Raw genomic sequence first — 22646 nt, 5'->3', positions numbered from 1 at the left:
TTGTAGGTTCCATATCGACTCGGAGCAAACTTGTGACGCTGACAGAGCTTTTTGTGATATTTATCAAGCATTCCTTTATAAAAACCCCTTCCCATTTTACTTACCTTTGGGAGGACTGATACAAATGTACATCTCCAGAAAAAACCCATTGTCTTATTTTTTAAATGTCCACATATGTCTGTTTTCATAATACTTTTTCAGCCAGTTGTCTAAGACCACATTGGTCAACATTGACCTTTTTCCTACTGTTAAGAGTCAGCTGAGATTTGTCAGAGATCATTCTTGGGAACATGTGAGAAGTCTCTTGGCTCCTTTACCTTTCCTCTACTAGTTGTGCCATCTGCCAGAACAAGTAAGGGTCTCGCTGACCACAAGTGACTGCCCTTGGAAGCATCGGGGACATTTCCCTCTCCCATGGTCCGCCTCCTTGCAGCATGTGTACTGGTTGGCTCCCTGGTCTCTAGGGTCCTCTTAATCTCCCTGATTGGGACTCACTAGAGTCACAGGGCCCTTCGAGGGTTCCTGTGGTTCTCTGGGTCCTGGCTGGCCTTAGAGAGCAAGGGCCAAAATATTGGCCTCTTTTCCCTTGGACCTTTTACTTCCTTGCCTTTGGTCTCCAGGTGTCTGTTTTAAACATCCAGCAGGCAGGTTTCCCAGTCTTGAAGTAGGAGTACTAGGCTTTAACTTCCATGTCTGTAATTTTATAGTAATCCCTTCCATTTAACTGGGGTCAGTATTAGTGCTGGACGTTAGCTTCATATCCGGCCTGTCCTTTAGTTGATAGCTTATTATCTCAAATGAACTCAGGCTGTTCCACTAGAAGGAACACTTCTACAAAACACTAATAGGCAACCGATATAAAGTTTTACAAGGAAAACACAAAATGAAGTTAATAAGAGCAAAAACATATTCAGTTTGTATAATATCTATGAGCCAAGAAACATGATTTTTAATAATGACACTAATACATCTTTGGTATTTAGTTGCTTCTAAAAGACCCATAAATTTATCAACTCAATCACAGAGGAGATCCTTTATAAATTTTACTTTCTTTTAAAACTCTTTTACAACCTTAAGTACCTTTTATAATTTACCCAAACCCTTACTAGTTTGTATTATATCCCTCATTTATTTTTGAGATCACAGTAATCTTCATAACAAAAATCTACTCTTTGAACATAATTTTAACAAGCTTAAGTCTCGCCTACTTTGGAGTCATCCTAATGGTGGAGGAGGGTGAGGGGCAGAACCCTATCTCAGGGTAGGTGGGGCTCTTGACAAACAATGCATACTATCTTACATCTGAAGGGCTGGGGGTACAGCTCAGTTGGTAGAGTGCTTGCCTCACAATCTTACATCTGAAACATAAATTTAAAAAAAGGTAAGAGAGCTTCTTTCTTTTACTGTTTTTTTTTTTTTTTTGGTGTGGAAAAAAGTGGCAAAATGTTTCCATGTTCCACATGGTCAACCTTTAAATAAATCAGGCTCTCCTTATCATTTTTCAAAAACACATTTAAATTTCCATCCCAGTGTAAAAAGTAACACAGCATTCTATATTTAACTTATTGATAAGAGGTGACCTTTCTCCAGTTACAGAACATTAAATGACAAATCCAACTGCTACAGACAATTGTAGTTTGGAGAACATTAGCTTGGTAAAGTGTTCTCTTAAGCTAGTCTTAAATCTCTTATGCATGTAGGAAACAATGTTAATGATCAGAAATAGATTTAATCAAATAAAACAGATATAAGCCAGTTTTTAAAAATGATAGTGTGGTCTTTCTATGTCAGATAAATGTATAAAAGAGAACACTTTGGGCTACCTTGCCTGTAAACCTATGTAAACTTTTATTTTAAAAACTTTTATATAACACTTAGACAAGGCTCAAATAGTTCCCAGCTGTACACCTATCTGGTCACATATTTAGGGTATCAAATATATTGTAGTAACATAAAATAACAGTATTTACTTAACCAGCTACAAAATATCATTTAAAAGACTTTAAAAACAGATACAAACCCTAATTTCTTTAAGACTTAGTTTTCCTGAGTATTAAAACCTAACAGACACAAGAAATTATCTTGATAGGTAACTGCTTTTAAGGAGCTCTGTTGTTTCTAAACAAGAGAATTAGCACATTGAAGGTCAATGAAGGTCAACCTTAAGAAAGAAACCTTTGAGGGTCAGGGTTGTGGCTCAGTGATGGAGCACTTGCTTAGCACGTGCAAGGCCCTGGGTTTGATCCTCAGCACCACATAAACATAAATAAATAAAATAAGGGTATTGTGTCCAACTACAATTAAAAAATAAATATTTTTAAAGAAAAATAAAAGAAAGAAACCTTTGAATGACCAACTGATTGCTAATTATAGCCAACTTAATCACATACACAAACATTTGGGATTTCTTTCCACAAAACTTTTTCGACTCACTTAGACACCCTACAGCCTGTTTCCATCCTCAGCTTGTCCCCCTTGGGCTTCACATGACAAGATGACTTTCCCATTCCTTCTAAGTCTTAACTGTTTTATTTTCATTTTCTTGTTTTTTAAAATTTTTTTTAGTAACTTTAAGAGGAAAGAGAACTACAGGCCCCTTTCTCCAACCTAGAGCATATTTGTCTCTTCCTGACCACCAGGGCTTTTATCATTCACACATTCTATGAATAATTGACATATCCAATCTTCATCTGCCCCAAACTTTGGCCAAAATACTGAAGGTTTTGAGATAGGTTCCTGAGTCCAAATAAAAGTATATTATTATTTTTTCCCTTTCATCCTAGGACTATCTTTCCAACATTTTTGTTCACTATGAATCTTTTTTTAAATATTTTTTTTTAGTTGTTGATGAACCTTTATTTTACTTATTTATATGTGGTGCTGAGAATTGAACCCAGGGCCTCACATGTGCTAGGCGAGTAGTCTATCACTGAGCCACAAACCCGCCCCTCATTATGAATCTTTATTATTTAAAAAAAATTAAAATTTGTTTTAATTAGTTATACATGACAGTAGAACACATTTATGCACTTTGATATACATACATAGATAGGATATAATTTCTCATTTTTCTAAGTATACATGTAGAATCACATTGGTCATCATGCAGTCACATATATACATGGAGTAACGATGTCTGTTTCATTCTACAATCCTTCCTATCCCCACACCAGCTGAGCCACAAACCCAGTATTTGAGTTACTGTATGCATTTTTCAATTTGCCTTGGTTTTCCATTTGCACGATGGACCGGGTGTTTCCAAAGGTGATTATGCAGCTCATTCTTCCCCTTTGTTCCTGGGGCGTGTTCAGCGTGTGGAGGCACCAAGTGTCCTGCATCTGTTAATCCTGGTGCTGGACTTCTAGGTGACGCCAGCCCTGTGCCGCTCTACCTAGTGCTGACACCACATCCTCCTACATAGTCAGGGGCCCAGGATGAGAGTCTCTCCGGGGAATATTCTTAGAGTTTCTGGGGTAATTTATGTATAGGTGATGATGATGATGATGATGGTGATGATGATGATAATTTTCAGTACTATGGATTGAACCCGGGGATGCTCTACCACTGAGCTACATCCCCGGTCCTTCTTCTTTTTTATTTTAAGTCAGGGTCATGCTAACTTGCCAAGGCTGGCCTCAAACTTGAGGTCCTCCAGCCTCAGCCTCCAGTGCCTCTGGGATTACAGGTGTGTGCCCTGTGCCCAGCTGTATAGATTAATTTTAATGAATATTTTCAATTTATTCTCCAAAAGAGCTTTGCCAGTTTATATCCCCTCTAATGGGGCCTGATAATTCTTGTTTCTTGCGTATCACCCCCCCCCCAAGATTTAATTTTATTTATTTGTTGATTTTAAAAATTTTTTTTGGTACATTATAATGATAGGTAATGGTGAGATTATATATCTAGGCCTCAGGTGTGACCTGTGAGAAAGATTTGGAATGAAGGGCAAGAAGAAAATAACACTAGGTATGTACATATTTGTACATACACCCCAAATAACAATATAATTGGGTCAATATCATTTCTCAGTATTTTCTCTTATTTTATCTTAAATTTGGGTCAATCTAATAGTGCAAAGTGACTATTTTTGTTGATTTAATTTTTCCTAATGAGGGCATTTCATTATCTTTTATTAGCTATTTGGCTTTATCCATCTCTGAATAAACTCTTCATATATTTTTAACATCTTCTGTATTCTACATGTAATTTTTTTTTTTTTTTTTTTGGTGGTTGTTATAGGTGTTGAAAATCATTTTCCGGTCATTTGCTTGTTGTCTTTATCTGTGAATGTCATCTTTATCTCTCAGCTGGTTGTAAATCATAAATATCACTGTAGGGTTTGGTCATTCAGGACCTTGTGTAAGAGATCATTTCTCACTCCCATATTACCAAGTCCCGTCTTAAACAGCCATTTCTGTAGGGCATGCTATTTAGAGATGGCATTGCTGGGACAAGGACTACATACCCTGATCCTCCCCTTTCCACGGCAACTGGCCATCGTTTATAGGGTCATCTCTTACATAGGAGTCATTCTGAATTTGCATCTCTTACATCTTCACAGGGATGGGATATGGTCCAGGCCTGGTTTTGAACTAGAAGGGGGATGCTTTTAGATCTTAGAGTCAAATGACGTTCCCCTCCTGCTCAGTCCCTCTGCCGGAGCACAGGAGAGACTTCTAGAGACAGGCACACCTGCCCTTCACAGGTCACTCCCAAGGCCACCAGCCCTTGTCTCTTCTTGATGGCTCTGTACTGCCCTGTGCCACGAGCCTGTTCCGGAGGCTTCTGACAGCGTTTCCTGTACAACAGCATTTTCCTGCACATTAGCCCTCTCTCCTGTCTATTGCCAGCCGCCCGCCTGCCTGCTTCCTCTTTGGCCCTGAGGCAGCCACTCTGGTGAGGTCCAGCTGGATACTTGCCCATCTGGCTCCCTCTTTCTGTCCAGGATCTACTTTCTTACCAGGGACAGATGGGTCCCTGCGTCAGCAGCGTGTGAATGGCCAACTTCTCTGCGTTCACTGAGAGCTTTCCTCCTTTCACAAAACAGTACCTTCAGCAACACTGAAGTCAAAATGTCCACCAAAGCCTCTCCAGAGCGGTTTTCTTTCTTTGTAAGAGACTAGTTCATGCCAATATTAAAAGAAACAATGGAACCCACTTAATTGAACCAACTCCCCCAAACCTTAGAAACCCTCGTGCTCTCTAAGTCCTTGTGGAGTCCACTCTGGGATTGATGTAGCAGTACAGGAAGAGGTCCCTTCCCTTGGGGAGAGTGCAGCAGCTGTGGCAGGGTGGGGGCCATGCATGGATGAGAACACACCTGGTTGGTGCATGAATCAGGGCCAGAGGGAGCTGTCCTGGTGACTCCGTCCAACTCGGGGGACCCTCCTACCTGGCTTCTCCAGGTCCTGCCTCTGGGAGCCTGCCCATGTGGGGAAAGAGACTTGCAGTTTCCTGAGGTCCTCATGGCTCCTAAATTTTAGGTCTAATTTTTACTAAGGTCTAATTTACTTTTTATTAAGGTCTAATTTACATATAATAAGATGCATCCAGTTTTGGTGTGTAATCTAATGACCTTGATAAGCATATCGCCTACATAATGGCTCTTATGCCAGTCGAGCTCCAGATATTTCCTTTCTTCTTTGCAGTTAGCTCTGACGTCCCACCCTTTCAGGTAACCACTGAGCTGGTTAGTTTTGCTGCTCTAGATTTCATTTGCATGGAGGCACCTGCGCATACGCCTTCAGCCCCCTACACTGGGAGCTCCCTAGTTTTCCCTGCAGAAACAGCCACCCTGGCTTTGGAGCTGCACACCTGTTACATGGGTTTATCCTTCCATCATCAGGAAGTCGTGGGTTGTCATTACTCTTCTGTGGAGAGTTATGTATTTCTTTAGTCAGTCTCTTTAGCATACATTTTCCAATAGTTTTAAACATGCATGTATTGCAGTAAATGTGACTGTCCCTACCCACCCTGTAACCAAGCCAGCAGCATTCATATTCTGCAATATTCATGGATTTGTGATATTTTAATAATTTTAAATACAAAGTGGGTACACTAAAACTCCTGTTATTTTTAGTTTGTAGGCCATTATCTTATAATGGAGAGTCATGTGAGGGGGTTCATGTGCTTCTCTTGCTCAGTGACAGTGACCTGCTCTTCTGACTGTTACTTTCCTATAGGAGGAGATGGCAGTGGGAGAGCTGTCACCCTTGCTTGCTTCCTGAGCTCGCAGGAGCCGATGCACTGTGAAAGCCATCTGTGACCTTAGCTGCCTTTGGGCCCACAGCCCCCTTCACCTCCAGCTGGATGTCAACCTTGGGTTCTCCCTCTCCAGGAGGCACCTGCTATCCAGCCTGTGCTTGTGTGCTATAAGTCACGACCTCTAGGGGGTCCTGCAATCAACTTGGAGGGTGATGGTCTGCATTCCAAAAAATGGAAGAAGAAAAATATCAGAGTACATAGTACAAAGTAAGAGCTTTGTGTGTGTGTGTGTGTGTGTGTGTGTGTGTGTGTGTGTGTGTGTTTAAATTGTATTTTTTTATTGTAAATCATGGCAAAAAGGATGTTTGAGAAACACTGGCCTGGAAGAGTCCCCAGAGCTCTCTCTTCCTCTTGAGCTGAGGCTAGTCTGGTTGCAGAAATAGGTTGTGCCTTGTCTTCAGCTCTCCTAGGAAGAGTCCCCAGTGTTGCCCAGCTCCACCTTGGAATGCCCTAGCTTCCTCCCTCCCCAGGAGAGGCTGGCCAGCACCTGCCCTGCTCTGGTGAGTCCTGTCACTCATTGCCGCAGTCTGGCTGGGCACAAATCACGAGTCACTGAAACAGGAACAAACTTTATTTCTGAACTCCACCAGCACACTCCACACACGCTCCCGGGAATTCCCCCGAACGCCAAGCGGCTCCTCCAGGAACCAGCAACCGGAAAATCCCTCCTCCGGCACTTCCCCAACCAATGGGATCTCTCAGGGAATCCCCGAGAGAGCTCAAGCTCAACGGGAACTCCGCCAGAACTCAAAAGTCATCATCTTAATGGCTCGCTGGCGTCACCTCTCAACCACGACTTCTGGCAAAAATGCCATGCGTCATCCTGACTCGGCTGTGGCCCTCAACAACTCATATCCTGAATGTACCCCTCATTCAGACCTTGACACCCCATTGCCATGGTGGCTGACCTAGGGCCCCTGGGGCCCCCTTCTGTTCTTTCTATACTGTGGTCTCCACACCTGGCTGGCCCTTTCTTCAGTTCCAGCTGCCTACTCCATAACTGCTGGTCTGCCCGGCTCGAGACTGGAATGTGAAGTCTTCAGCATCCAGGGAGGTGTTTGTAGGGGTGGGACCTGGGACCTGGACCAGACTGGGTGGGAACCACGCAGGGTGTCCAGGGGGCACTTCCATGGGCACCTGAATGATGAGGGTGTCACCAGGACTCAGATCAGGGCAGGGGGCAGATGGAGAAAGGACTCGTGCCTGGCATGGTGGCACATGCCTGTCATCCCAACAGTTTGGGAGGCTGAGGCAGGAGGATCACAAGTTCAAAGCCAGCCTCAGCAATTGCGAGGCCCTAAGCAACTCAGTGAGACCCTGTTTCTAAATAAAATATAAAACTGGGCTGGGTATGTGGCTCAGTGGTCAAGTGCCCCTGAGTTCAATACCTGGTATCACAAAAAGAGAGAGAGAGAGAGAGAAAGAGAGAGAGAGAGAGAGAGAGAGAGGAGTCACAAGATAGATGGGTAGAAAGAAGATGGCAGGAGAATTTGCAGCAAGATGGGTGTGTGCCATGCAAATCAGTTCAGGAGGGATAAAGATGGGGTCTGTGGCTGAGGGCGCATCAGAGGCCCATTCAATGTGACAGTGAGCACAGTGGGTGTGGACGGATGAGGTGGCTGGCAGGACTCTGGTGAGACAGCAGGCATGGGCTGCTTCTGGGCTCCTGCCTCCCCACAGCTAGATCCCTTGACCCCTCCTTGGCTCCAGGTGAGGTCCCCTCTCTCCAAGGGTCCTGCCCAGGATTGCTGTGAGGTTCCCTCTCCTCCTTCTGTGGTCAGGACTGGAGTCTCACCCTCCATGCAGGCGATGTGGCCTGAGCCCCAAATCCTTCTCAAAGGCCTGCTTCACGGAATTTTGGGCTTCCCAAGCAAATGGGGTTTCAAGACATCTCAGTGTCCCTGAATCTGACCCCGAAGTTGAGTCTCAACATATTCCCATACTCTTCCCAAATAATCAAATAGGAAAAACAAACAAGTAGAATAATTAGGATTCCTTGCTGTCCCGTGCCTGGCACCTCAACGTCCGTCTTAGCCAGAGTGGAAGTGGATGTGACAGTGCTGGTGGGAGGTGCCCAGGCTCAGCGTGCCCTGTGGACTTTGTGTCCCAGAGGCTCAGGAGTCTTATCTGTACAGAAGTGGATCTGCTACCTTAAGATGAAACTTTGTCTCCACACTGGGCTTACTGGAGCGTACTTCTTGGCTTAGGTTGATAATTAGTAGACTTTAATCAATCAATTAACCAAACACACTATATTTGGATGTACATGTCATGAACAAGCTATGCCATTGATCTTTGTATGTCAGAATGTACATAAATTCCCAGGCTGTGCCACTGTCATTGTGCCAGCTCACGGAACCCTCAAGAGTCGGCTGACAGTCAGAGGCTGGGCAAGTTCTTCCATTCCAGCCTGGCTTTCTAATATCTCCAGTACTCAAGTTGCACAACACACTTTATGCAATGAGATATATGGGCCACAGAAGGACTAAGAATAGTTTAAGGTGGCCACAAGGTCACAGGATGCTGACCAAGAGCACAGGCAGAGAGAGACCAAGGCAGGTGCTTAGATGGGGTTTTAACCAACCAGTTCTGCAGAGTCGCCAAGGCAGAAGGTCCAGACCAAGGGCAGTTTCAGCCTCAGTATCAGCTTGTAGAGAAGCATGGAGCGGGCCCTGCTTTGTTGTTTTGGGTGGGAGAAGCCACACTCTGCTGCAGCTTGACGGGACAGGAAAGTGGAGGCTCAACACTGCTCTTCCATACACCGTGGAGTCATCAGGGCAGGCACAGCCTGAGGACTGCTGTCCTACACACCATGGAGTCACCAGGGCAGTTACAGCCTGAGGACTGTGTCCTACACACCATGGAGTCACCAGGGCAGGCGCAGCCTGAGGACTGCTGTTCTACACACCATGGAGTCACCAGGGCAGGCGCAGCCTGAGAACTGCTGTTCCACACACCGTGGAGTCACTAGGCAGTCACAACCTGCTCTCCACATACGTTTTCTTCCTGTTCAAAACTACGTGGTCTTTTGAAGCCAGAGATAATACTTCTTCCTTCGTCTTTTCTGTCCCCATCACGGCCAGGGACTTGAACACGGTAGGTGCTAATCATGTGCTGAACTGGACTGGAGAGCACAGTGCCTGGCTGTCCTTGCTCACAATGGCAGCTCCTTGTGCTTTTGAAGTCCCATTCAGGAGCCGCAGTGACAGGCTGCATGAATCACTGTCCAGATCCTGGGTTCTCCTGGCCTCTTTGGAGGCAGCGAAAGCTGGTTTTGAATAGCTGCGCCTCTCCTTCTGTCACTCGCAGCCCTACTGGAAGGCAGCTCCAGTCTGCACAGTGTTCCCTGCTGGAGGGGAGGGTGTGGGTGTCGGGCGGAGCCAGGGAGGGAGGTCTTCAAACACCAGGAAGGGGATGTGTCACCATAATTGAAGGGCCAGGGTGGCGGCTGCTCCTTCCTGTTCACTTAAGTGACTGCTGCAGTTAGTAGTGAAATGAACTTCATGGACAGGACGTGCTGACCTGGGCCAGCTGCAACAGAAGGTGACAGGAACCAGAACGTTGGAATAGCGAGAACAGCTGTCACCCTGACTGTGCCAGGCCACAAAGGGGGAGAGGCAGGTGGCTACAAGGCCACTTCGCGGCAGGGGAGAGGACAGTAGGCTGAAGCCAGGAGATGCACTAAGTCTCGGACCCTAAGTCACGGAACTATGATGGCAGGTCACTTGACATCTCTGCAATTCAGTGTCTTCACCATCCAAGCTTTGGACGATGACCCCCAAGGTATTTCCTTTTTTTCCTGCCCAAATTTAATTGTTTTTCTATTTTTTATTGAAATTAATTCACATAAAGTAAAAAAAAAACATAAGTGTACAGTTTAATGAATTTTTACCCATGTACCTAACTATGTAACCAATAAGAAAATCAAAATTTAAATATTTGTGTAAATCCATCAAGTTCCTTTGTGCTCTTTCCTAGGAAAAATAATCCCCAATTCTGGCTACTATGATTCTAAAGTCAAGTATCATAGGTTAATTCTGACTATTGAATATTATACAGACTACTTAAGTGATAAACTCTCTTGAATCTGGTTTCTTTTGCTTAAGAAAATGTTTTTGATATTCATCTGTGTTGTGAGTATCAGAGTTTGCTCTCTTTATTGTTATATAGTATTCTACTGCATAAATAAAACACAACATATTTGTTCTAGTCAGCTTTTTCACCTCTGTGACCAAAAGACCTGACAAGAACAATTTTAGAAGATGAAAATTTATTTGGGGCTTACAGTTTCCGAGGTCTCAGTCCATAGACATCTGATTCCATTCCTTGGTGTTCGAGATGAGACAGAATATCATGGAGGAAGGGTGTGGTGGATGAAAGTAGCTCAGGACATCGAACCAGGAAGGAGAAAGAGAGAGAGAGAGAGAGAGAGAGAGAGAGAGAGAGAGAGAGAGAGAGAGAGAGAGAGCACTCTGCTCCACAAGGACAAAATATAAACCCCAAAGGCACACCCCTGGGGCCCACCCCTGCAGCCACACCACCCTGCCTACAGTTACTGCCAAGTTCATCCCCATCAGGGGGTTAATACACTGATTAGGTTAAACCTCCCCTAATCCAGGCCCTTCACCTCTGAACCTTCCTGCATTGCCTCACACCTGAGTTTCGAGGGCCACCTCATGTCTAAACCATAGCCGTGTTTGTCCCCTCTCCAGCCGGCGTCAGAGCTCCACCCGAGAGGCTTCTCTTGTGTCATTCATAGGGAGTCCCGGGTGTTCTTGGGGCTCTGACAGCCTGTGGCTGAGAGGGCAGTGCAAGATTCAGATCTGAAGCTGTGTCGCAGGCTGGGTGGCCTGACGTGGCTCAGCCAGGCGGACGTTAGTGAGACGGCTTGGACACAGCGCCAGGGTGCAAATGGAGGGCCGACCGGTCCCTCCGCACTCGAAAATTCTCAAGCCATCTGGTGGTTAATGGTGTCGTCTTCCCAGTTTTGAAGGCAGCGGTGACGATCTCCTTTACACAGAAGTGACGGGCAGTGGAGGCTCAGCTCTGCCGTCTTTCCGCAGAAGCCCACCCGCCTCCTGAGGCAGCTCTGCCTTGGGGAAGCGCAGTGTATCCTGGAGAGCAAATGCCCATGAGACGATGAGGTGGCCTGCTGTCAAACAGAGCCAAAGAGTAAGTTCTGTCAGATGTAGGCAAATAATATCACTCACGTTTGAATAGTATGCAGCACTGGGGAAATGATATTTTACATAAATGGCTTCAGAGAAGGACATTTAGTTCCAGGGCCCTCTGGTCCCACCCAATCATGTATCCCCTACAAGGGGCGAGAGCCAAGCGGCTCTTCAGCTCAACCTCTCTTGGGCTTCCTGGACAGCAGCCAGATCGCCTGGAGAACATTCAAGAGACTTGAAAATGTATGTCACTTGGAATAACGCATGTCCCCAAATTATGAAATTAGCATTTGGGGCTGAGTTTAAAGTTGAAAAATAGCACAATGAAAAGTACTAACCATGGAAGTCCTCTCCTGGAATAGCACAAGCCAGCGCTCCACAAGGGAGCTAGTGCGTCCAGAGAGCTGCTGTAGGGCGTCTGTGCTCCTCAGGAACCTAGGAGGCCTGGAACAGTGCCGGAGCAGAGCACGGTAATGACCACATATGGAACCAACTTCATCAGTGCCACCCTCTCAGGAGACCCCTTTATAATGTGGTGGGCACACTTGTTTCTTGAAAAGCAACTTAAATATTGATGGTTACTTTAAAAGCTGATCAACTATTTATAAGGAGAAAGAGCTTTTTTTGCAGGCCTACAACAGAAGAAACCTTTAAGAGTTTTTCCAGGAAGCAGACACTTCTTGTGTAAAGATGCTCTTTGATTCACGATGGGTCATGTCCTGAAAATCTCTCGTAACTTGGACACTATCTAAGGGGAAAGTGTCCCCACCTCGGCCTCACCCACCTTGGAAGAGCTCACAGCACCAGGGGGGTGGAGCCGCCCAACAGAGTCCCCTTCAGGATCAAGTGTGGCTGGCTGTGAGCTGTGTCTCGCTGCTGCAATCCAGCACCACGAAAGAATGCTCTAAGTATTACTAGCCTTGGAAAAGATCAAGACCCAATTTTGAAGAAGTTTCTACTGAACATGTGTCACTTTTACACCACTGACAAGTTGAAAAATCCTGCCAAGCCACCATGAGTTGGGGGCTGTCTGTATACTATCTCAGTTAGCTGGGATGGCTTAAAGAAGTCCATTTCTGACAGTCCAAGAGGCTGGGAAGTCCAAGACCAAGGTGCTGGTCGGCAGTTTTCACTGCATGGCTCTTCTGTTACCTGTGGGCAGCCACCATCTTGCTGTGAACTCACATATACTCACATGACCTCTCTGTGTGCACTCAGAGAGCATGTAGACTCTCCGGTCCCTCTTCCCTAATCTCCAGACACCGTCACATTGGAGGTTAGGGCTTGAATTCAGCTCGTGAATTTGAGGGAGGACGCAGTTCCTAACACCTGTTTTGTATGACTGGCTCTACTTCCATATGAATCAACACAAAGGCTACACACGTTTCAGATCTGCCCTGAAAGCCAGCAGGCAGCAAAGTCAGGAAGGCCAGGCCAGTACAAGGAGCTAAGGAAGGAGTGAGGGGCTCATAAGGAGAGATAAGGGGTCAGTAGGGAGCCTTTCTCCACCCCCCACCTCTAGCACTGGGCACTGGGCCAAGTTTGAAGACCTCTGCCTTACTCCATGTCTGGGCAGGGGAGGCAAAAATGGCTTTGGCAAGATAGCACTCTTCTACCTGTCCTTGAGTTAACTGTCATGAGAAGAACACACCAGCCACCAGGTGGTCATTGGGAAGGTAACAGCAGCCATCCAAAGCCTCCAGCAACCATACTTCAGTCATGAAATCCCCCATAAGGAATAGCACGATTCTGAGAGGCAGCTTCTCCCTCTCCATTCCATATGGATTCTGCTCAACCAGTCTTTGATCACTTCCCCCAACCCCCTGGGACTTCCCAAGTCCAGGCCTTGTTTTTTTGGAGGGGGAAGTAATGCCCAGAGCTCTTCAGCTGTGGCTCTTCCTTCTCTTCCTGCCCTTGGCCCAGGACCAACCTCTCCACCCACTTCCTGGAAAGTTGGGCTTCCAGGGATCCCTCCCCTGAGCAGGCAGCATGCACCCTCTGCAGCAGGTGAACCATCTCGCCAATTCCTGGTGTTGTTAACCCAGATTTTTAAGGTCTTTGAGGTCGGGGTAAACACAAGCAGACCCTCTTTTGAACTTGCCCAGCTGCTGAATTCAGGCTCCAAGGAGGCTCTGGAGCAGGTGCTGATGGGCTTTGGCCCCGGATGGTCAGCCTTTGCCAAGGGAAATGGTAAGGACCGGGGAGAATTTTGTTGTTAGGAGATCTGCAAAAAACATGAAATTCATAGCAATGTACTATAGACAAACTGCCCTCTGTCAAATATTCGAAGAAAGAGCCATGATTCATTAAGTAACCACCAAGTTCTTTTAATGCATTATTAATTTAATTTACATAGCAAGCCTGGGTGTTTCTTTTTATTACAGAAGAGGAAGCTGAGCCTTATGGATATCATGTAACCAGAGCCACGCCATCATCAAGTGGCATGATATTCAAGCTTGTCATTTGAAGGCTGTGTTCTCGTCCTTCATTAAAGAGCCTTCCAATATGTGACACATGTACATATTTAATCCTGGTAGAGTCCAGATTTAAAATGCCTTCCTGAATCCCAGGAATTAAACACACTAGAGGGTTCTTAGAACTCCCTCCTTTACACTGCACAGTAACTTTTTAGAGTGTGATACTTGTGGCCAATGCATTTGTTGGGTCTGGGTGAAGACAGTTCTCTAGCCAATCTTAAGTGATGGTCCTCAGCTCCTTTATGTTACTTCTCAAGTCAAGAAGTCACGCATTACCTGGGTGTGATGGCCCACACGGGTCAACACAACCACTCAGGAGGCTCAGGCAGGAGGATGGCATGTTTGTGGCCAGGCTGGGCAAGTTAGCATGATCCTGTCCCAAAATTTAAACAAAGGACTGGAGATGTAGCTCAGTGGTAGAGCACTTGCCTAGCATGAATGAAGCCCTGAGTTCAATCTCTTGTACCTCAAAGAAGAAAAAAAAAAGTCAGGCATTTATTGAAATATAATGAAGGGCTTTTCAAAAAGAAAGAACATATGAAAAGAAGCTTTATGTTATTAGTCATCAGGGAAATGCAAATAAAACCACAGTAAGCTGTCACTTCATGCCCTGTAGTACAGCCATCGTCATCACCATCACCGTCTAGGAATACATTAAGTGTCGGCAAATATGTGGAGAAACTAGAACCTTCATCCCTGCTGATGGGGAGGTAAATGGTGCCCTCCCTTCAGAAAGCTGTGTGGCCATTTCTAAAGATGTTGAAGACAGAGTTGTTATACAACAAAGCAGTTCTACTGCCAGGAATGTACCCAAGAGAAAGCCAATGTCCACACACACCCATGCCCCCATGTCCACGGCAGGTTTAGTCAACTGCCAGGAGGCAGAGGCCTCCATCGGCCCGCAGAGGAGAAGCAAGCTGTGGTCTGTGTGCTCGGAGGGGCACCCTGCCACAGAGAGTGGCACATGGACACAGGCCGCAGCGTGAATGGATTCTGAAACCCCCTTCATGTGAGTGACAGATGCCAGTCACAAAAGACCAGGTTGCAGAATTCCATTCATATGAAATGTCCAAAATAGGCAAGTCTAGAGAGATCTGGGAAGTAGGTAAATGATCTTCAGGGCTGAGGAGTGGGAATGGATCTTCTTTTTTTTTGTGATGGGTTTTAAATTAGTGGTGATGATCGCACAGCATTGTGAATGAACTGGAAACTCACGACTGGATTTCTGTGGGCTGTGAATCGTATCTCCCCAAACTGCTATTAAACAAAACAATGAAGAAAGAAGGAGGGAAGGGAGGAAGGCAGGTGGACGTTTTTACCTCCTGTCCCTCCAGGGCCCACACACCTTGGCCCTAGGCCTCTGCTCTCCTTCTGTCCACCCTGTTCATCTTCAGGACTTTGTGTACTTCTGTGTGCCTGGCAGACCCCTGGACCACCATCAGGATGCAGCTTCTCTGACCTTCTTCCATGGTTTCTGTGGATCCCGTGGGTCCACTTGGAAAGCTGCCCCACTCTCTTCCCCGTGTGCCCAAAGACTGCTCTCCCTTGGGCTGTCACATGGTGTCATGGTTCCTGGCCACCTGTCTAACTCCCTGATGATGGGGAGGCTCCTGCCTGGCTGAGACACTTGCATTGGTCTTGAGGACCTGGCAGCTGGCACAGGGCCTGGCATTCACAGGGGTGAGGTCCTCGTGAGGAGTGAAGCTGTGCACAACCACTCTAACACTGTCCCTGGGAAGGGCCACCCACAGCTCACTCAGTCTATTTAGGGTTTCCTCCTTCCTTTGGATTTCAGGCAAGTGACTGGGTGCGCATGTTCCTAGCCTGATGAAGAGTGCCTAGCTTTGAAATTCAGGAAACGAGAACTCTACTAACTAGGGCTGAGAAAGACTGGAGGCTTCTGCTAGAAATTCAGAATGCCAAAAAATGTCAAAAGCAGTTACCTTAAAGATAGCAGCTTATCTGTGCTAACGATGTATTTTGCCTTGTGTACAATAAGCAAAATTGAATTGACTTAATAATTTGTCTGCCAATTCCCAGAAAGTGTGGTAAAAAAACTAAATACTTGTGTAGAAGATAAATATTTACTTCTAGAATGCCAAATTATTTTGTTCACAGTTTAGACACAGGCTATAAATGTTCCCAAGGGTATTGGTGGAAAATTCTGATTGCTGATTGATCAGTGGTTGTCCTCAGTTCCTCAAATTAGGGATTTTGGCTGCAAAGCACAGAAAGTCAAGTAAACTGCTTAAGCAAGAAGAGAAATTCATCTTAAAGGCCCGGAAGGCCCTGAACCTGAGGCCAAGGGGCTACTGAACTGCAGGGTGAACGGAGCCAGGACCTGGAGCGGAGGGGAGCTGGAGGGAGACGCCGCTGGGCTGGTTGGGGCTTCCCTTGGGCTTGCTGTCAGCCTTCTCTGCTGTGGAAATGCCACTTCTGCCTTTGGGTCACCACAATCCAAAATGGTGCCCCCAACAGCTCCCAAGTCCACATTGACTCCTTCCCAGACCAGAGTGACCTGGAAAAGGGCCCACAGAGGTAGGCACGTGCAGATAGACTTGACTTTGGTAAGTTTCACATTAAAAAATCCTCTATAATTCCAGGAATTAAGTACAGGAATTCAGTACCCTAACAGGTTCTAAGACCCTTCCTCCACACAAAATCTTTGGGTCAGGTGCCCAGGGACGTTAGGTATGACAGTGGGCCCTGTAGATGGACCAAGCTGGGGAGGGCTGGGCCCCCAGAAGGAAAGACTGTCAGGGGGACAAATAGCAATGTCCTCGCAGGGACAGAGCTCTTGACTCTCGTTGGCAATGGCCTTGCCACATCCCAGGAGCATGCTGGGATTCCGTGAAGCTCACAGAGCTCAATGGCAGTAAATAATCATTTGCTCTCATTGACCACATTTTCTTCAACTCTTTTGTCATTCTATTCTCAAAAAGAAAGAAAAGAAAAGAAAAGGTGCTTTGTTTCCCAGAAATTATAAATCTCTGCATTGCAAATTGGGATATTTTAAGGCAGCCCTCGGAGGAGCTGAGGTTCCTGGATACCCCGTGCGGGGCTCTGGTTCCACGGCCGTTTCACCCACATAGTCATCTCCGGGTGGACACAAGGCTGCCTCTATCCTCCTGCCGCTGTGAACATGGGTGTACAAATGCCTCTTTGAGACCCTGTCTCTATTCTGTGAGGTATTTACCCCAAGGTGGAATTGCTGGATCACATGACAATTCTGTTTAGTTTGGGGGGAAACTGGGCACTATTTTCCATAGGGGCTGCACAATTGTTTGTTCCCACCAACAGTGCACAAGGGTTCCGATACCTGCATTTTTTTGCCAACCTTGTGGTCTTCTAGTTTTATTGTTTTTTTTTTTTTTTTTAATAGCAGTCATTCTACTGGGTGTGAGGTGGTGTCTCCTTGTAGTCTGGATTTGCAATTCCCTAAAATTGGTGATGCTGAACATCTCTTCATTCTTGTTGTCTATTTGCAAATCTTCTTTGGACAAGTGTCTATTCAAATCCTTTGCCAATGTTTTAATCAGATTGTTTTTATATATTTTTTTTCCTTCTTAAGATAAGCATATGCAGAAGCGAATCTGAAAGGCGCCATTGAGCTTTTATTCTAGAATGACAGGCTTGGCTCCTGGCCCTGGGAAACTCTTTCAAACCTACTGGGAATGCTTCCTGCTTGAAGTTCAAGGTCTTCAGCACACATGATGCTGTTCTCAGAGCGTGGTCCTCATGCCAAAGGGCATCCCATCCCTTCTGGGATGGTGAACTGAGCTTTCTGCAGGGCATCTTTCCTGCGGGGGGAGACTGGAAGAGGACATCGAGCCACCTCCCCATGTCACACGAGGGACAGTGTGCTCTTCTGATCTTGGGTCTTCTGAAGGTCCCTGTCACAATCCCACTCCCCAAGCCGCCTGGTCTCAAGTCTTCCTTTCTTCCTTAGAGTGCTTCAGAGCAGCCTCCTAGGGACTTGGTCCCCCAGGGCATCCCTAGTTCTCACTGTTCCCTGGCCTCTGGTTTAGGGGAGCTGTGGGGTCACTTTGGAACTAGAGGCCCTTAAGCTGTGCCCCCAGGTGTCAGAGCAATTGACCTTCACAATCTTCACTTGCAGCCCCTGGGTTATGACTTCAACCTGGAAAGGTAACTAGGGTTAATTCAGAAACAGACGAAAATCCAACCACAGTCTGACCATGCACACGTGGAGGGTGGAACGTGGCTTTCACCCAGGAGTCCCTACGGCCGCCTGGAGCGGGGCCCCTTCTCTTCTTCCCCACTGTCCTCACTGCAACGACATTTGGTCCTTCAGGTCTCAGGGTCCCTGGAAGAAACTCTAGGTCATTAGATTTTGTAGATAAATGTATTTCCCAGGCAAACAATCCTTTCTCATATGCGTATCGACCAACTCCCAGAGCACAACTGCCACCCAGTGAATTGGGGCAACACCCAGTGAGTTTCTGCCTTAGGAAAGGGATCTTCCCAGAAAGGGGAGCTGGAGGAGAGAATGGTGGGGCTCCAGGGAGGGCTTCGTTTGCAGAAAGTGTCTGCGGGCCTAAATGAAGGGAAGAAGGAGGGGAGGATAGGGGAAAGAGGGGAGAAGGGAGGGAAGAGGAAGGAAGGGGTGAGAGAGGGGGAAGGGAAGAGGGAAGGAGGGGAAGTGGGAGGGAGGGAGGGAGGGAAGGACGCAGGGAGGAGAAGTGCAACAAAAAACAGTGCTGACACCACCTGTTGCCCGGGGTCAGCAGATGCTGCCGGGAGCGCTGAGACCCAGGCTCGCCTGGGTGCTGATTCTGCTCTTCCTCCTGGAGGCCCCAGTGAGTATGGAGGCTGGAGGCTTCTTTTTTTTAAATATTTTTTAGGTGTTGATGGACCTTTATTTTATTCATTTATTTATATGTGGTGCTGAGACTCGAACCCAGTGCCTCACATGTCAGGCAAGTGCTCTGCCCCTGAGCCCCAGCCCCAGCCCAGGAGGCCTCTTGACAGGATGCTCCCTCTTAGAGCCCCTCGGTCTGCCTGGCGACTGCAGCACAGGTTTCTACTTAATTTCAGCATGAGCACCCGGACGCTGGGACAGGGGAGGACTCCAGCCTCCAAGCTCTGCCTCAGAGTGTGGAGTCCCCGCCTGTGGCCCATTGCATGACCTACCCCTGCACCCACACCAAAGGACCTGCCCTGTCTCAGGCTGTCAGGGCCTGTAGAAGAGGCAGCAGGGCCTAGAGGTTGCCTGTGGCCTCATCTGGAGCTCTGTGGTCACATCAGGGAGGGCAGCATGGGCTTTTAGCAGCCCCCAGTCCCCAGGGAGGAAGTCACGTGTTGCTTGAAGACGTCAGTTGGTGGCCACATCTAGTTATTAAAAACAGTCCTGTATTCGGGGTGGGGTGAGAACTGGCCACCATCTGTCCCACCCTACTGGAGGATAGAGGGGGCACGTGCAGTGTTCTTCTTTTCCACACACCCCCTTGAGGAGAGCCTCGACGGGAGGGTGGCCTCAGGAGGGTTATTTCCATCCCAGGAAGGAACCCACCATTTCCCACTGCGGTGCAGGTGGCCTGCGGGGAACAGCACCCCATTCTGCCCGTGCTGCAGACAGACTGCAAGGTACGTGAGGTTTCCTCTATTCTTGCTCATGAAAGTACACGACGGTTAAACTGTGCTTCCAAGACTCAGAGCACTTGACACGCTTCCTACTCGCCGCAGGGTTCACTAGTCACAGATTATTCTTCTCATTTACAGTTGAGGAAACTGAGGCCCAAAGAGATTGGAGCAAATGATCTGCCCCAATGGAGTGCCAGAACGAGGACGTGAGGTCGAGGTCCCACTTGTCCTCTTCCGCGCCAGGGACTCTCAGGCTCTCACCTGCTTTCAGTGAGAGCAGGCCTGTTCCTAGGTTCGCATGTTAGAATCGGAACCAGAAGACTTGGTCACATTCCTTGAGGGCCTTTGGGGTTTTGAGCCACGCAGAGTCCTTCCTAAGGCTAGAGATTGCGATCACAGGGCTTTCTCCTGTCGAGGTGTTTCACCCGGGAGGGTTCCAAATTCCAACTGTCTTTATGATTCAGAGGAAAGAGACCTCAGCTATGATACGTTTCCATTTCTAAGACTGGGTAGGTGCTAGGGTAGGGACCCGGCTCCCGGTGCTCCATCTCCTGGAGAGCCACGCTGCAGGCCTACTCGGCTCTCACAAGCATCTCCTCATCCAGTCATCTGTGTGTTGCCATCTCAACATCAATTGAACACAAGCACTTCCTTCTGGACAGGTCCATGTCATTCCAGGTGAATAGTGCAACCCAGATCTGTGTCCCCGGGGCCTGTAAATGGGACTTTACTTGGAAATAGAGTCTTTGCAGATATGACCAAGCTTAGTTCACACTTCATTCAATATGAGTACAATCTTTTAAAAGGAGGGACATTTGGATGCAGAGACAGACAAATAGGAGAGAGGCCATGTGAAGCTGGGGGCCAAGACTAGATGAAGAATCTCAATCCAAGGGTCATCCTGGATTGCTGGCAACCACGCCAACCAGAAGAGGCAAAGATACGTCTTCCCAGGAGCTTCTAGGGAGAGCGTGGCCCAGAGCACACCTTGATCCTGGACTTTGATCTTTCAGAACCGTGAGAGAATAAATTACCCTTGCTTCCAGTCACTCGGTTTACAGTAATTTATTACAGTGTCCTAGGAAAGAAATAGACAAACCCAGTCCCTTCTCCCTTTTTAAAACAAAAAGCTGCTAATGTTTTGAGAGGAATTTGTAGCTATTCCCAACGGCAAGATACACTGTGATATAGTTTTGGAGGTCTGTGCACAACTCCTTGCTCTTGCTGCCTCTGGGAAGCTCACTGACAGCAGCCTGCGCTTACGGTGGCACCATTTGTCTGTGTCTCTTCTTACTAAGTTTGGAGTCTTCAAAGACTAGTGAAGGGTCTGATCAAGAATTTATTCTTAATAATATTTGTTGAGCGAGTGAGTGGCAGTAAGAACGCAGCTTCTTCTCTTTGTCACACCTGTGACAATCTAAGCAGGCTCTCCACCTGGCCTCCATGCACACAGGGCAGACCACCTTAATATCGACTTATTTAGGCACAAAGAATGGCTCGGCTTTTCTAAGAGCCCAGAGGCCAGCCCCCACTACGTTAAGCCCAGCCCTGCATGCTCATTCCTGCGAGGTTCTTGGGCTCCGTCTTCCTGAGGAGGAAGGGACGGTGCTGGGCTGCTTTAGGGAGCACGTTGGTTCTGATAACTTGTTTTCCCTCCAGCACGATTGCACCCATTCAGACTTGCAGCGGGCTTTAGAGAGAGCCCTGTGGATACTTCATCTTACTGGCATGATGGCTGCTGAGGCTCTGTCCTCTCTGTCCCTCACACGTGTTCACCATGGTCCTGACACTCACGCTCCAGCACACCTACATGAGGGGATGGAGGTGGTCAGACTCCTGAGTCGACCCTGCCTCCTTTAATCTCTTCTGACCTATGTCTAGAAACAATTTCTGGTGGGCAGAAAGGTGAAATTCAGAATCAAGAACATATTTATTGTCTAGGAAAGAGAGGAAAATAATAACCACAACCACAGGCATTCTGGGAGAAAGGTCCTTGGGGAGAAAGGCTAATGATTGGTCCTGTTTTTTTTTTTTTATATTTATTTTTTAGTTGTAGTTGGACACAATACCTTTATTTTATTTTTTAATTTTATGTGGTGCTGAGGATCGAACCCAGGGCCTCGCATGTGCTAGGCAGGCGCTCTACCACCGCTGAGCCACAATCCCAGCCCTGGTCCTGTTTTTGACACCCAAAAAGTTTTGTTAGGTATTTTTCATGAAAATAGCAAACTTTATTTTAAAAAGCCAAAAGCAAACAATTTCTCCCTCAAAATACCTTGTTTAATAGTTTTATTGGGAGATTCTCTATGGGGTGTGGTGGGTACCCTGGAAGAGAACTGTCAACCAGGAAAATTTCCTTCCTGTATCTGTTTATTGCTTGACTTTTCTAAAGCAAGTGTGTATTACTTTTGTGATCAGGAAAAGCAATAAAGAGAAATTATTTCCTTGGGGTAAAAAGGTTGGGAAGGAATGAATCCTTTTAGAAAGCAATATCTGGAGAAACTTCCAGCGTCTCAGATGTCTCCTGTTGCTAGGGCGTTGCTAAGGAGCTTCAGGTTTCTGATAGAGTCTCCTGGATGTGACTGTGGGTGGGAGACAGCACCTTGCACCTTGCACCTCGATGGGGTGGGAGAACATGCTTTCTTTGGACTGAGGTGGCCCAGGGACAGTTCAGGGTGAGCATGCCAGGGTCTACTTTGTCCTCTGGAAGGACAGTAATACAGATTTGGACCACGAGAGGTGGGGAATGAGCTTGCGACCCTGTGCAAACACTGGTGGCGAGAGCCTGCTCCAGTGCAGGATCTCGCCTGTGCCGGACTCTTACCGCCATCCTGACAGAGGGGTCATTGGTCCCCATGGACAGCAAGGAAGCCGGGAGATCCTGGTGTACTTCCCTAAGCCCTGCAGCTCCTAACTGCAGACCTGAGGTTCAGCTTCAGTCCATCTGACCCCAAAGTCCTCCTCTGAAAGAGGTTAGGAAACTGGTGGAGGATGACTTCCAATAAGGATGTGGCTGCAGAAGTGACTGGCACACCCACGGTCAGCAAGTGTCTGCGTTTTTTGCTGTTCATCAGTTCTGATGTTGCAAAGCCAGGTTTAGCTGTGGAACAGGGGATTAACTGCTGTAAATTAC

The sequence above is a fragment of the Spermophilus citellus genome (assembly GCF_964194105.1).
Source record: "Spermophilus citellus genome assembly, chromosome: 11".
In the NCBI taxonomy this organism is placed as follows: Eukaryota; Metazoa; Chordata; class Mammalia; order Rodentia; family Sciuridae; genus Spermophilus; species Spermophilus citellus.
Note: the sequence above shows the minus strand (reverse complement) of the source record.